Source organism: Talpa occidentalis, unplaced genomic scaffold (genome assembly GCF_014898055.3).
Source record: "Talpa occidentalis isolate TD23 unplaced genomic scaffold, MPIMG_talOcc4v2.1 talOcc4.13, whole genome shotgun sequence".
NCBI classification, from domain to species: Eukaryota; Metazoa; Chordata; class Mammalia; order Eulipotyphla; family Talpidae; genus Talpa; species Talpa occidentalis.
The window spans coordinates 1,633,624-1,648,407 of NW_023601322.1; the positions used below are offsets into that span (position 1 = coordinate 1,633,624).

Here is a 14,784-nt window from a genome sequence, read left to right on the forward strand (position 1 = left end):
GAGCCGCAACAGGAAGATGAGCAGGTGTCATGGCGCCCAGGCCCGCGCTGCCTGCCGAGGGGACAGCCCCGCGGCGTCCTCAAAGCAATAATTCCATTTTATGTCTTTCACATTTAATAGCAAATTCGCCATTTAATCTTCAAGACAGAAGTTACTTATTCTCAATCTGCGGCTCCGCCACAGCTGTAATCTCATGCCACTCACCGGCCGGGGGCACGGAGACCATCACACTCCCAAATCAGACCCATTTTTTCATTAGCTGCTCCCTTCCTGCGAGGCCGCCTTTACAGCTGGCTGATCAGCAATCAACACCAGTTTGTTTCAATCAGAACCGCGCCCGTAACTTCTCATTTGAAAACCGCTCCTCCAGAAGCACATTAGTGGAGACACAGAGGCCTCCTGATTGTAGCGCCGGCGGGTTTTCTCCTGAAGAGAAAAGGCAGCTGAAACCCCAAAAAGAAGAGAAAGCCCACACGCTCGTGCCTGCCTTGCTGGGCCCGTGCGGCGGGGCTCCCCCGTCGTCCTGGGTCAGCACCTGCTTGGAGTTAGGGACGGGAGAATAAAGCCTGACGGCAGGCTTGGAATGGAGGTGAGGGGGCGCCCCTTACCTTGACCCGCGGCCAGGAGCCCTTTGCTGTTGAAAGGCGGAGGCTGAACCCGGTGGAATCTGACGCGCAGACGCGCGTGTCCCTCCTCTCGGGACAGTGGGGGTCCGGGGTAGTGGGTTTGCCATCCATCCCTCCCAGAGGAAGGAAGGGAGCAGAGGACACGGGCGCCCCCCGGCGCTGGCGGCTGGGCTCATGTCCCAGGGAGGCCCTCTGCCCCGAGTCCCGGTGAGTGGCCAGCGCCAGGGACACTTCAGAGCCGGCTCCCGCACGCTGGGACACGCTGACTCTAATAACAGCTTTAAAATGCTTTTCTTATCTTGCTCATCCTGGCTGGCTTTCACAGGGGAAGTACATGGCCACACACACTCGGAAATGCACTTGTCACAGCTGAGGGACAGCTGGTCACCCCCCCCCCCCCCCCGCCGCGGCTGGTAGGGCCCGGAGACTCCGCCAGTGCACGCTCGCGGCGGGCCACCGAAGCCACAGAGGCTCTCCGCTTGCTTCTTATTGCAGGGGCTGGATTTGGGGGTGTTCTCTGATGTCATTCCTTGATGAGGGGAGGTCGTGGATTGCTTGGACCACAGAGCAGTCAGCTGAGCCCGGGACGCATGCCAGCACCAGCGCCTCCCCAGAGGGTGCACCCTCCCTAGAGGGTATAGGTAGCCAGTGCCGAGGCCGCTCCAGGAGCTTGGGAGCTCTGGTCAGGGCCTCCCGGGTGAGCAGGTCAAAGCCACGCTGAGTGCTGCGGTGTAGATGAAGCCACCCCAGCTGGGGAGGACGGAGTCTGGGGAGGGCTCTGAGGGAAGGGTGGAGACAGAAACTCTGACGACAACAAACGGGCACCAGGAGCGGCGGCTTCTCACCCCCTCACGCTTAGCGCCACACCCTGTCCGCAGGGTCCCTGGCCACCCTGCCTCCTGAGTGTCCCTGTTTGTCCTCCAGGAACTGGGCTCCCGGAAACCACGAGGGAGAGTTACTTTTTCCTTGCGTTTTACTGTCTTTACTGATCTTCGGGGGAAATGTCTTATGCCTAACCCTGGTCCTCTGGCACACGATCTAGCACCCAGCCCCCAGTGCCAGAGAAGGCTTGAAATCAGAGAAAAATCAGAGCAATGAAGAGAACAGATTACAGGTGTGCGGGGACAGTCATCCTAGCACTTGCTGAGAGCTAGGGTGTCACCGCCACGAGCTTGGGGCGCGTCCCGAGGACCAAACCACCCGGTTCCAGGTCATGAGCTGGTGGAGGCTCAAGGATTCCCCCCAGAACCTCTGCCCCCATGCCGAGTTCCATGTGAGAGCTTCGGCCAGGGCCGCCCCTCCCTGCTGTGTGAGTCCATCATTCCAGCCAGAAACGAAAACGAAGAGGAAAAGGAGAAAACGTCATCATCGACCCAGCCCTTCCTTAATGACCCGTCACCGCTGGCTTTTGCCTTTGTCCAAAACGTGGCTTCTCTTCTACCCAAGGGAGGGGATCAGGCTGCCCTAGGCCACCCGAAGGGTCTCGTCGCCCACGTGAAGGCAGTTCCTGAAAGAGGATTCACAGACTTATATTGTAACCTACCCATTCTTCCATCAGGTGAGAGGCTAAATCTCACGTCAAGGTGGCCCAGCTTCCGGGGCAGAGTGAGGCTTGAGGCTGAGACCCTCAGTAGAAAGACACCAGTGATGTGAGTTTATTGAAATCTCATATATCGAGGTGATGACTTTGGAGGGAACAGCCAAACTGTGGGCTCACTTGTCGGCTGACAAATCGGTCATGAACATCTATGGCAGGGGAAATTTTAACACGGAACAGGCAGGATATGCCCTCACTTTCCAGAAGCTTCTATAGGGTCAGTGCCAAGGGGTTTTGCCCACAGTGTGAAGATGAGTCTGTGAAATTACCTGCGGTCTGAGCACACACCCCGACCTGCACAGGATGCCTCATTCACTTACTCAAACAAGAGATTATGAATTGCTCCCGAGCCAACCAGACCCAAAGCCAGCAAGGGACACAAACCAGGGAGGGGAAGGCTGTCCCGCGGACTGTCCTCCAGACCGAGGGGTGGGCAGGGCTGGGAGCAGCAGAGAGGGCAGTGCAGGCAGCCCAGGGAGGCCAACCGCCCGTCAGCCGCATCGGTCCATCTGGTAGACCTTGACCAACAGCTGGGCAGCAGCCCCCCTCCAGCCTCCCCCTCCGTCTTTTCTCTCCTCGGTCAGCACAACGCACACCACGGCGTAGTCAGGGAGGTGCTCACGGATGAGTGGGTGGAATTTATCCTTAAGCTCTAAGACCACCTGAGGGACTGTAGGTAGAAATGTGACAAGATCCGCTTTGCCTTTCTCCCAAAATCTGGAAAAGATGAAAGGTAGACTCATTCTTTCTTTCATCCATTCATTAATCCACTGAACACCCGTTTGAGGAGATTCTACTACGCGTAGGGTTCAGCACTCAGCAAAAGGCCACTATGATGGGCAGGAGACGAGCTCACTGAAGAGCCAGGGCTGGACGCATCAGGCGCAGAATCACTCAAACACCCAACAGTCCGGCTTGTGCCCGCGCACTCACAGCAGACGGACGTGGCTTAAGCGCTGCTTAGCAGTTCATCGAGTCTCACCTGTGTGCTGGGGATTACATTGGACATGGGCACTCAGCTTCAGCAAAGCCCATTTTGACAAGACATCACGGCGGCAAACCCCACAGGGTGTGAGCCTGACAACGCGCTATGTGCCAGGCGGCTTCCAAGACAGCGATGTTTCACTGCGGGAAAATGCAGACAGCATCCTGCTTATTCTCCACGTCGACACCCCCCCCCCCACCGTGGACATTGTCCAGGAAGGATTAGCAGGAGGGCATCAATTTACAAATGAAACCAGACCCTCTTCTGCTCTGGGGGATAGTCTTCAAGTCTAAAATTGGACATGTCCTGCACCATCTCAGGCTCAGTATCGCTTCCAAACCTTCCTAACAACACTCCCATGCCCCAAAGTGAAGAGAATCTTGTCCGACCAAATTCTCCTCAAATTCAAAATGTTGCTACGCACTCACGGCCCTCATCGCTAAGCAGCATGGGCGTGTGCAGGGAACACGGGTGTGCAGCCCCAAACCCTCCGCCCCTGCACCTCACCCTTGGCAAATACAAGTGTGAATAAATCGGACGGAAAGTCCTTTGAAAGGAGCTTTGAAGCCGAGCGACGCGGCTCTGCAGGCAGAGGGGAGAGGCGCGGGCGACCCGACCAGGCGCGCTCGTGCTGGCCCTGACGCTCCCTCGCGATCTGACCTTGAGTAAATCGTCTCCTCGCGGTGCCTCCTCTCACCCACCCTGTAAATCTGAGCTTAGCACTGACCCTCCGTTACCTCGTGGGTGCGCCGGGAAAAGAAATGAGGTAACACGGCTGAACTTACGAGGAAACCTGGAGCGCTTGCAGGAAAGAGTGACAAAGATGATTAAGAAGCTGCTGGATTCCTTGAACAAAGGTTACGTGGCACTCAAGATCATTTAGACTGAAAAAGAGAACACCGAGGAGTGACTTAATTATGTCCTCCATGTACGGCGATATTTTCATGTTGATCTTGGTCTTTTTCTCTCTTGCACGCTCTCCCCTCCCCCCTCCCCCCGCTCGCTCCCCCTCCTGACCAGCAAGAAGAGCCGCTGTCCTTACCTATCACTCAACCCCTCCCGACTGGACCAGACTATTAGCCCCGTGACTCCACCGGGCCTGCTCGAAGGTTCCTGCCCAGCGCCTCCTCCACCTCAATCCCTCCCCCGCCCCCGCGGCTGCTGACATTGATCTGAAAATCCCCCACCTCGTGCCCAATTTCCTGGCTCCTGGATCACCTAGAATTGTTAGAATAAAATACAGAATCGTGCAAACTTGTCATGTAACAAAATTCTTGTTAACCTAAAAGCACTCCTCTTAAATTCCTCTTCACCCTCTCCTGTGGCAGCTCTGTCAGCAGTGGCCTGACCTCGAACTTGACTGGAAATATTCAGACCATTAGAGCCACTGATAGGAGAGAGGGGGCCACGGAGAGGGCCAGGGAGGGGCCCAGAGGGGCTGCAGGAGGGCCGCGCGTTCTAAAACGGGAAGACACTGAGCAGGCCCAGGGCATTTGCCAGAACCTTGTGATTTAAATCCAACCTCCTGAGCTCAGCAAGAAATATTAGAATTCTGTCACCAACAGGAGACGCAGGCGAAAGGGAGCAGCTCTGGTAGACTGTGCTAGGACTCGGTCTCCGTCGCGCTGTCCAGGAATGCCATGGTGAAGGCGCAGACCTGCTCACAACAAGCAGGCAGAAGACGGTCTCTCTGCCCCTCGCTCAGCACCTGCCAGTCCGCTGGCCCGGGAGGCGGGCAGGCCGGCACAGACGAGGCCACGGGCTCCTATTCCTCATGATAGAGCCCAGATTGCTCTGGAGGGGCCTCCAGCTCCTTGTGATGTGGCAGTGGCCAGCCTGGCCAAGCGGCCGTCCCTCCCAGTCATGTCATGCGACCACCCATCAATAGGGAACAAGCACAGGGAACACTGGCACCAGAACTGACGTCCCAACCCTGGCCTCTGCTCTGTACTCGTCAGTGTCAGGGAGGGAAACGGCGGTTTTAGGAATGGAGGCTTTGTCGTGCCTCATAACCCAACCTGCACATCTGCACACAGAGAACGTGCTTCGGGAACTCCTGCATGTCCGAGCGGGCACTCACTTGCCAAAATGCACATTGTTGCCCCTTCCAGGCCGACGGGCCCTCCCCCAGGAGCCCCGCATCACCGGGAAACAGTGGTGGACGCTGGTTCTGCAGCTGTGTCTGTCCCCTCCCATGGCATATCTGAGTCTCATGGGCCTAAGGAAACCTAAGTGAAGAGGGGAAGCTGGGTGGGTGCTCCATTTTTCCAGGAACACACTCCATTTTTCCAGGAACTGGGCTGCAACTGTGTTCCGTTGAGCCCCAAAGTAGCCTCCGTTCCCATCGTCCCATCACTTGAGTCCCTTGTGGACATTTCCAGACAGAGCGTCTGTCACCCTCACGAGGCTGCCACCCTGGTGCCAAGGACTCTCCGGGACAGTGCTGAGGGAAGGCGCCTGGAGACGGTCCGCAGAATCCTGGCCCCGAGACGGCCGCTTCCCAGCCCTGCCTAGGCCCTCCCGCCAGCCTGATGCGCCTGGGCAGGGGCCGGGGGCTGGGCTTAAGGAGACCCCCTCGAGTGTTCCTGACAGGAAGGGGTTAATCTTGTAACCTCTTCCGGCCGTACCCCAGTCCGGGTTGTCAAGGGGGGAGATAAGCACGGGGCTATTTTCCGGTTTTGTTTCACTGTCTGTCAGGAGAGTGGGCCAATTTCATACCATTTGCCGCTTTCATTACTGTCTCAAGGTTGTCAGAAGAATTGATAAATTTCAGACTGTTTTTCTTGTCCTCATTACAATCTTAAGGTTGTCATGAGAATAAATTGATTTTGTGCCATTTTTGTCCTCATTACAGTCTTTGTCATGAGAATGGCTTCATTTGGAGCCATTTTTGTTCCTGCAGCCATTTTCACCACCAGAGAAGAGATTCCTCCTCAGGCAGAAAGAGCCCGTCCAGGGCTGACCGCTGCGCTGGGCGCCTGCGAGGCTGGGGAAGGGGCGCCCGTCCCGCCTCAGGAGGAGTCTGTCGGGCTCTCTGAGGTCCTGCAGGCCTGGAAACAGGACAGCATGGCTCTCACCGCCAGTTGCTGCACTTGCGGATTGTCCCTCCTGCGGGACAGAGAACGTTCTAGATGCCTCTAGAGGGCTTCCAGGCAGAGCAAACAGGTGATCCAGAAGGAAAAGCACCAGGAGGCACAGAGGCAAGCGGACGTGACATCCCTGAGACACGGGGGTGGTGGCTCCGACGCAGGCTTTAACAGCACCTTCACATGGCTCCACCCCACGCCTGTGCCGGGAACACGGAGAAGCTGTCCCGCAAACGTCTGACTTTCCAAACACAACACAGTAAATAGCCCAAAATAGGCTTGATTTCCCTTAAGGGAAAAGGACTCAGGTCCGAGGGGACTCAAAGTAGATGATGGCAAACGGGCCCCTCCCACGCGGACGGCGACCCCGTGTGTGAAAGCAGAGTCGCAGCTTTCCATGCGGTCGCATGTTCAAGATGAGCAGCGGGAAACTGGCTTGAGCTTTGAGGAGCTTCCTGCTGGAGATACGGCCACAGCTGGAATTTAAGAGAAAAGCCCAGATAGTCGGGGGTGGGCTTGTGTTGTCAGAGAGGACAGCAGCGATGATGTCGGTCTATCTACTGGCCACATTCAAATCTAGCAGTCAGTGTTTATCTCCTAGCTTGTTTATATATAAAATACAGCCATTAGATAACTGAATTAACTATTGGCCACGAGCTAGAGAGACAGGAAGAGGATTAGCTAAAGGCAATAGACAAGCTTCATGGTCTCTACTATCATGGTCTCTACTATCAAAGGAAGGCGCATCCATACCACAAACCTGCTAATATTGTCAGGCCCAGGTGCAGAGTTAGATTGGGAATCACTCATGTCTTTTAAGGGATGGAGGGTTATATGATATGGGGTAGATCCATGCAGTGGAATACTATTCAGCCATGAGAAGGAGTGAAGTACTGACACGTCCAGTACATGGCTGAGCTAGTACCTGGTGCATGTTCACATTATACCACGTGAAATACACCCATCATGAAGCCCATGTGTGGTAAGAGTCCCTTTACACGAGAAGTTCAGAACAGGTGAATCTGGAAAGAAAGCAGAGCCATGCTGGCCTCAGACTGTTGGGAGAGGGGGAGAGGGGTGACGACTAATGCAACGGGCACAGAGTGTCTTTGAGGGTGATGGGAATGTTCTCAAGTCAGGTCACAGCGATGGCCGCGTAACCTTACACATTCGCTAAATCCATTCAGCTGCACAGGTATATTTTATAGAACATAATTCATACCCGGTTTTTAAAGAGTAACTGACAGGTTTGGACACGTCTCCCCGGGAGGCTGCAGGCCTGGCCGAGGCAGGGAGCTTGGGGAGGAGTCGGGGAGATGCGCAGAAATGGGCGGGTCAGCGTGTTCTTTAAGTGAGGAGAAGGTCACAGTGTCCCAAGCGCCGCCGCGCGAGGAACCGTCAGGCGGGGGAAGCCGGGCCGTGAGGTGAGGCGGGCTGCACTGAGGCATTAACGGGCAGCAGACGGGCAGGACGAGCTGGGCGGACCCGCGCGGAAAAGGGAGGACAGAGCTGTCTCCAGGGAGGCAGCAGGGGGCAGCCGGCTCCGCAGACGCCCCAGGTGAGCGGCGCGGGCCCCGGCGGGGCGGGCAGGTGCGCGGGAGACCCCGCCCGCGGTCAGAGGCGCCAACGGCCCCTCGGCGGAAGAGGGGTGTCCACCCCTCCCGAGGCCCGGGAGTCAGGGGTGAGACGGGCGTCTCCTCAGCGAGGCCGGGCAGGCGGCGGGAGCCCGACCCGCTCCGGAGCCCGGGGAGAAGCGCGGACGGAGGCCCCGGCGGTGCGGACACGAGGCCCGGGCGGTGCGGTCAGCGCGGCCCGCGCAGGTGGCGCCGGCGACCGCGCTCGGGGGCCCTGACCACGCGGGGCGAGCGGCCTCCTGACCGCGGGGTGCAGTCGGCAGAGGCGACGCGTCGGACGAGGACCCCGCGAGCTGGCCGCACCCCGCAGCTGCCCCGGCCCCGCCTGCAGACTGGGCGCTCCGGCCCCGCGCGGCCTGGAGGGGCCCCGGGCGCGGGCGCAGGACCGGCCCCTCGCAGAGGCCCCGCGGCGGCCGCCCGGCAGGACCGACCCCTCCCCTCCCCGCCTCGCGACCGCGGGGGGCCCCCCACCCCGGACGGCGCGCAAGGAGCCCCCCCCCCCCCCCCGGGGGACCGACCAACCCCGCGGGAGACGCAGGCCCCCGACAACCTGATCGCCGAGGCCCTGCCAAGTGACCCCTAATTTTGAAGAAGCCGTCCATTCCCAGCAAACCGACTGACGCGCTGCCGGGGGCCCGGCCAGGGCGGGGCTCGCCCGCTCCCGGGGCGCCCCGACACGTGCCGGCCTGCGCCCGAGAAACCTCCTCTGGGCACAGCTGGGATTTGCTCATTGAATCAGCCGTGACACCATTCACTCCCCGAGGAAAAGCCGGACCTGCCCTCGCCACGCCGGTCTCCTGAGCGCGGCGCCCCAGGACTCGCGGGTCCCCCAGCGCCCCCGCAGGCCGCCGGCCAGAGAGCCCCGGCCCGGCCCCCGCGCCTAGCGGCACCTCCTCTCCCAGAGGCGCCCCGAGGCGGCCCCGAGGCCCCAGCGCGGTGACGGGGCGCTCGCGTGGAGCCGGGTCCCCGGGGCTGCACCCCTCGGCCGGCGCCGGATGCGCGGGGCTGGTCCGTGGGGCCAGCGCCCGGGGCCCTGCCAGCCGCACCGGCGGCGTCTCCCTGAGCAGAACCCCAGGGGCGCTCTGAGCGGCTCAAGCACGCCCAGCGCCTCAGAGAGGGGCCGCGTTCGCGGACGGGGCTCCCCCGGGAACCTGGGGAGTTTCCTCAGCGCAGTGCGTACTGGTCAACCTTTCCCAGTTTCTCGTTTTGTTTAGTGCTGCAAAACTGGGCAAAATGTTAAAGCGGGATATGATTTTTGCAAAGAAATGTCTAAACTTACTGAAATAATGGAAGTAGCAAAAAGAGAAGAAGGAGAAGGAGAAGGAGAAGGAGAAGGAGAAGGAGAAGGAGAAGGAGAAGGAAGGAGAAGGAGAAGGAGAAGAAAAGAAAGAAACAGCAAATAGGGCAGCTTTGCTCAGCCAGTGCAGCTGGCAGATTGAGAAAGCAAAGGCAGGGCAGCTGCGCCAGCCCCAGAGGGCGGCTGCGCTTGGGTCGGGCCTGGTGGGCCACACTGGCCACGTCCAGCAGCTGCCCCCGGTGGCTCTAAGTCCCTTGTCGGAGCTGCCTCTGAACCCTGCTCTGCTCCTTGAGCCGAAGGCAGGAAGGCGGCAGGCGGCCTCGCTTCAGAGTGAGGAGATGATCCCCTGATGAGGCCACGGGGTTCCTCTGTGTGTGTTGGTGCTGCAGGAGAGGCACATGGCCAGGAGGTGGCTGGGGACGTCTGGGAGCCTGGCCCTGAGTCCCGAGCCTGCACCTTTAGGACCCCCAGCCTCGGGCACACGAGCTCGTGGCTGCGGAGTTGGGAAAATGTGCAAAGAGGCTCTTCAGCCTCAAGAAGAACAAGGCCTGAGCCCAGCCCCACAGGTGGAGCTCAGCCCTGGCTGGTGACACCATCCGAACTAGCGCAGCAGGACTCGAGGCCTTGGGCAGGGGAGGTCAGCTGGAAGCTTACGGGGGAGCCCTGCAAACAAAAGCTACACGGATTTCCGGGGTGACGGAGGCAGAGAAGGGAGCCGAGCAGCTGAGGACACCGGGCGTTGGCCTCAGCAGCAGCCCAGGGAGAGGCAGGGACAGCCTGCCCCTGGGCATCCAGGGAGCATGGCCTTCCACGGCCTTGATTTAGGACTTCCAGCTTCCAGAGCTGGGGCAGAATAAATTTCTGTTGTTTTAAGTCACCCAGTTTGCAGTATTTTGTCAGAACCACCCCAGGAAACAAATGTATTTAGAATGAGGACAAGTTCCATCGTGTTGGAATAGCAACTGCAACGATGATGGTAGGAGGGTCGTCGGAGCCTCCTCTGTGTCTGCACAACCGGTGAATGACATCATTGGTTAGTCTCCCACTTTGCAGAAAAGAAGGCAAAGGTCCGGGAGGGGGAACGTGACCTGGCAAGCAGACCCCCCGGCTCAGGGAGCGCGCCGGGAGTCAGATGGCATCTGCCTGGCCCAGAGCCCACCCACACGAGGCATGTGTGCCCTGCACAGACAACCAAGACGCACCCTGAAGTCTGGAGACAGAGGGAGCACAGGCAGAAGCACAGGCCTCTCCGCGCTGGAACAACTGGCAAAATCTGTCTTTCATTTCACCCCGAAATACTGACCTGCGCGCTGTGCTGACGAGGCAGGCAGGGGCGTGCGTGGCCTCTGCTGAGTCCGGAGACCGGCTTAGCTGCATTTGGTCTAAATCATCCAAAGTTCAAAATATACAGGAAAAGCGTCCATCGCCTTCTCCAAAGCCCCGCATCTCAATGTAAATGCAACTTGGATGTTTAATACGTCGTACGTCTGTGTCCACGCCGAGGGCCTTTCGCGAGCTGTTTCCAGCGTGTGTGCTCCAGTAATAAAAAACAGCTCAGGTTTAAAAATACCATATTAATAAACATTTATCAATTCTTATCAAGCAGCAAAGAGAAACATATTGTCTTCTCTTATCTGACACTGGCTAGAATAAATAAATCCACATTACAAACAGCTTCATTTTTCTTTCTTTCTTCTCCCTCTTTTCCTACCATGCAAATGTGCACGCTGGGGGGGTTGCTGTGCATTAATGGCGGCTTCTCGACCTTGGCACTCTCCACGCCTGGGACGGGATAAGTCTTACTTCTCCATCCTGTCCGCTAGCTTCTTGAATCCGCCCACTCAATGACATTGGCCAGCCCAAACCCTGCTCCCCAAAAGTCCCCAGAGATTGCCAGATGTCCCCTAGAGGGAAGGGCAGGGTGGCCCCTCACAGACACCCCTGTAGTGGATGCAGGTGCCTTTTCACGCCTCTCTGGTGTTGGCTTAAAACTCCTGATGTGCAGCTTGAAGTCAAGTCAGATTCGAATACTAACTCAGTAAAAAACGGGAACAATAAACAGCTATTACACTGTTCAACAAAGTCCACATGCCTGGGCCTCCCTGGTGGCGCAGGCGGTTGAGCGCTGCGCTGTGAAGCCGTCCGCAGACTCTGCAGTGTGAGTTCAGTCCCGGCCGGCCAGGGAGAAACCCACATGGCGCGGCAGACCTCGCCTGTCTCGCCCGCTGCTCCCCTCAGCAGTGGATTTCGTCAGTCTGCCTGTTCTGCTCCCCGCTCTGTCTTTGGTGAATTCTCTCACCCTCCCGCACCTCTGACCTGTACCCCGGTTCTTGTATAAAAATAAATAAATCTTTTTTAAAAAAGTCAACATTCCTCCCTCCCAGGACTTGGTGGCCTCAGGGCATCTCTTAGGAGGCTGTGCCCTTTTGGGGTGTTGTCCACCCCCAGCCTCTGAGCCCCTGGAGAGCAGCCTGGTGCTTTCTCCCCTGGGGTTCACAGCGCCCGCTTGCACTTCCTGCCCCAGAGCCAGGCCAGGCCTCCCCTGGACTGAACAACAGGCCCTTCTCTGACAGCCATGGCGGCAGCAAAATGACTTTAGTCCTGAGAGACCCGATGACCACCCCAAGCAGGGCTGAATCTCCCACCGCTGCCAGCAGCCGGGTCTGTGGAGGGGACGCTGCCTGGCCAGTGGGGCACGGCAGGGTGAGCTGGGCATGGTCAGCGGGTGCCGCGAGGAGCCTGGGCCCACAAGCCTCTGCAAGCGCCAGCGCAGACACGAGCAGGTGTGGCCCAGGCGTGGACAGCACTGCCCCAGGGCCTCCTGCGCCAGCAGGGAGGGCGGCCTGGTCAGAGCGGCGGCTGCGGAGAGGCCCCGCAGGGGGAGACCACGGGTGCGCGGGGCCTGAGAGAGGAGGGCGCGGGCGTTGTAAGCTTGTTCTTCAGGATGGGGGCGTCAGGTGCTCTCCGTGGCCCCGGAAGGCGCCGCGTGCCTCTGCCGCCGTGGACAGCCGGCGGGGCCCCGCCCCGGAGCGCAAAGCTCAGGCCCTCTGGCGCGGGCGTCTCCGCGCTGGTGGCCGGCTGGGCGCGCGCTGGTTACCGGGCACCGCGGGCCGCGAGCGCGTGACCTCGAGGCAGGACACGGCGCCCCCGGACAGCAGCGGCTCCGCCAGGTGCCCGCGCTGGGCAGAGCGCCCTTGGGGGCCGCCTCCCCGGGCCCGGTCCGCGCGGGGCCTCCCTCCTGCGCCGCTGACCCCGGTCAGCCCTGCGGCGCCCCGGGCAGGTGCCGAGGGCGTCTCTCCACGGGCAGCCAGCGTCCCCGGCGCCGTGCCAGCCGCCGCGGGGCTCCTGCCGGGCACACGCACAGGGCGCCCCTTCCCCCCGGCCCCGCCGCCCTGGACAGCCCGGGACTCCCCGGGGCGCACATGTCGTCCTTGCGCGTCTGAGACGCCTCCCCTTGCTCCGCGAGCCCCGCGCCCCTCGCCCCAGGGCATCCGCCGGGCACCCACGTCTTGTTTGACCGATTTCTACGGCGGCGCCCGCTCAGCGAGGCAAATGCCCTTTTAAAGGGCAAAGCAAATTCTCTCTTAGATCAACTAGGGGTGAAACATGACACAGAAAATTCCAGCATCCCTGCAAAGAAGCCGTTCCTGAAGGAGTCCCGGGCTGCCATTTGAATGCATGCCCCTGGGAAGCACAGCTCATGATTATTTGTGTAGATTATGCAAACTTTGCCTTTTCAAAAACAATGACTAAGTTGCAGAGAATCAGGCGGAGAATTTGGACGGTGTTAAGTGAGAAGGATGGGGAGGCAGGATGCTGATTTATAAAGGGCAACAACCAATTCCTTATATTATCCCCGCGACCCTGTCTCCTGCACAGCAATCCCCAGCGCTCCCTCCTGAAAGCCCTTGGTTCTCAGCTCGCCCCGAGGTATAATGTTTGATAATATAACTACTGCTTCTGTCACTGCGTTTTGTACAAACGCATTATATGTAGCCGGAATGGTAAAGATTTATGTATGGGTATGGAAAATAAAAATCAGCATTGATTAAAAGCCCCAGATAGCCCATCCAATACCGCCCAAAGAACATCAGTTATTTTGCATTTTGACGTGGCGATTGATAACTCATAAATGCAAGCAGGAATGACAAATGCGGATGGAAACTGGCTTTGACAAAAACGATAACAGTATCAGTCTCCAGGGGCGATGGAGGTATAAGCAGGAGCTGTTTAAAATATTTAATCATTTTATGAAAGCTGCAAGATGCTGCCTGACCCTGAAGGAGTGTGAATGTCACATGGATCAGAAATTGCCAAGTCTTTGAAGTGAAATAAAAAAATGGTGTTATTATAGATCCTTCTTGACATCCTATCATTTTTGTGTAGGATTAAAAATATGTAGACGAAGCTCCGGATCACGGGCCCGGCAGAGGTGCGGGCTGGGGAAAGTCGAGACACGCAGCTTGTGAATTTTACTTCGAAATCCCAAAGCATTTCTTTGCTTTTCTTCCAAATGGCAAGAACAGAGCCCAGCGCACCCAGCCGAACGCCGCCGCTGGGTTCCGATCGAGGGTGAAACCCCTCCCTCCCCGCCTTGGGTCCTGCCTCCAGCTCCTGTCCCTCCCCCTGCTCCTGCCTCCCTTGGGACTTGAGTCTCAAGTCTGCATTTAAATATGGGCAGCGCTGCGGGGCAGATGTGGCATAGATAAACGTGGGGTGCATTTATGCAGCAGCGGGGGGTCTGGGTTCTCATCTCCCCCCATCTGCCGTGGCTAAGTCCCAGGACGCTGGGCCGGGTGGCTGGGCATTCTCAGCACCGTGCAGCGGCTGCAGCCCAAGCTGGACCCGCTTCCCTCTGGTCCAGCCTGGACCCTCTGCGCGGTGCCCCCTCTCCGTGCTGCGTCCTGGCAGTGGGTGTTGGGAGGCGTCTCCTTCAGGACCTTCTCCCCATCCATTCTGGGGACTTGAGGTCCCCTCGGACGTCCTGGGATGGGAGTCACTTAGCCCTGGCAAATGAGATTGTTGGGATGGGGTGTCACTGCGTGGGCAGGCGTGCCCTCCGGCCCCTGGCAGCAGGGACGCCCAGGCAGGCTGGTTCCCATCCCGTGCTAGCTTGCCTGCTGGGTGTCCACCACCTCTCTGAGGCCAGGGGACACACCCCCTAAACTTTGGGAGTATCGCTCTCCTCAGGGGCAGACACCCATGCACACCCTCGTGCCCACACGGTCACACCTGTGAATACCTCACACACTCATGCACATGTGTGCTCACACCACTCACTTCCACCGGCTCTCACACTGATGTGCGCCTTCCCATTGGTGCACACGTGCTCACACACACTCACACACACATCTCACATGCACATGCAGGCCCAGCCACACTGGCTCACACGCCCCAGGCCTGTCCTCCAGCGCGCAGGAAGCAGCGGGTGCCTCCCGCCCGCCCCGTCCCCACCGTACTATGCTCACTTATGTGTCACTTTCTTCTGCACACAAGGACAAAAGGACATGGCTGTGGGAGTGTCTTCATCGCCTGCTAACCCCACACCCCATTCTTCTG

General features: G+C 58.8%; 1 long non-coding RNA gene across 1 annotated transcript in view; it reads right to left on the reverse strand.

Moving 5' to 3' along the window:
* Positions 1-2,966: 2,966 nt before the first annotated feature.
* Positions 2,967-14,784, reverse strand: part of LOC129145577 (uncharacterized) — a 54,592-nt gene continuing 42,774 nt past the window's right edge. Inside the window, exons 3-4 of the long non-coding RNA XR_008551323.1 lie at positions 3,994-4,092; positions 2,967-3,348 (exon numbers count right to left, since the gene is read on the reverse strand). This is a non-coding gene — a long non-coding RNA (uncharacterized LOC129145577). The remainder of the gene's footprint in view (positions 3,349-3,993; positions 4,093-14,784) is intronic.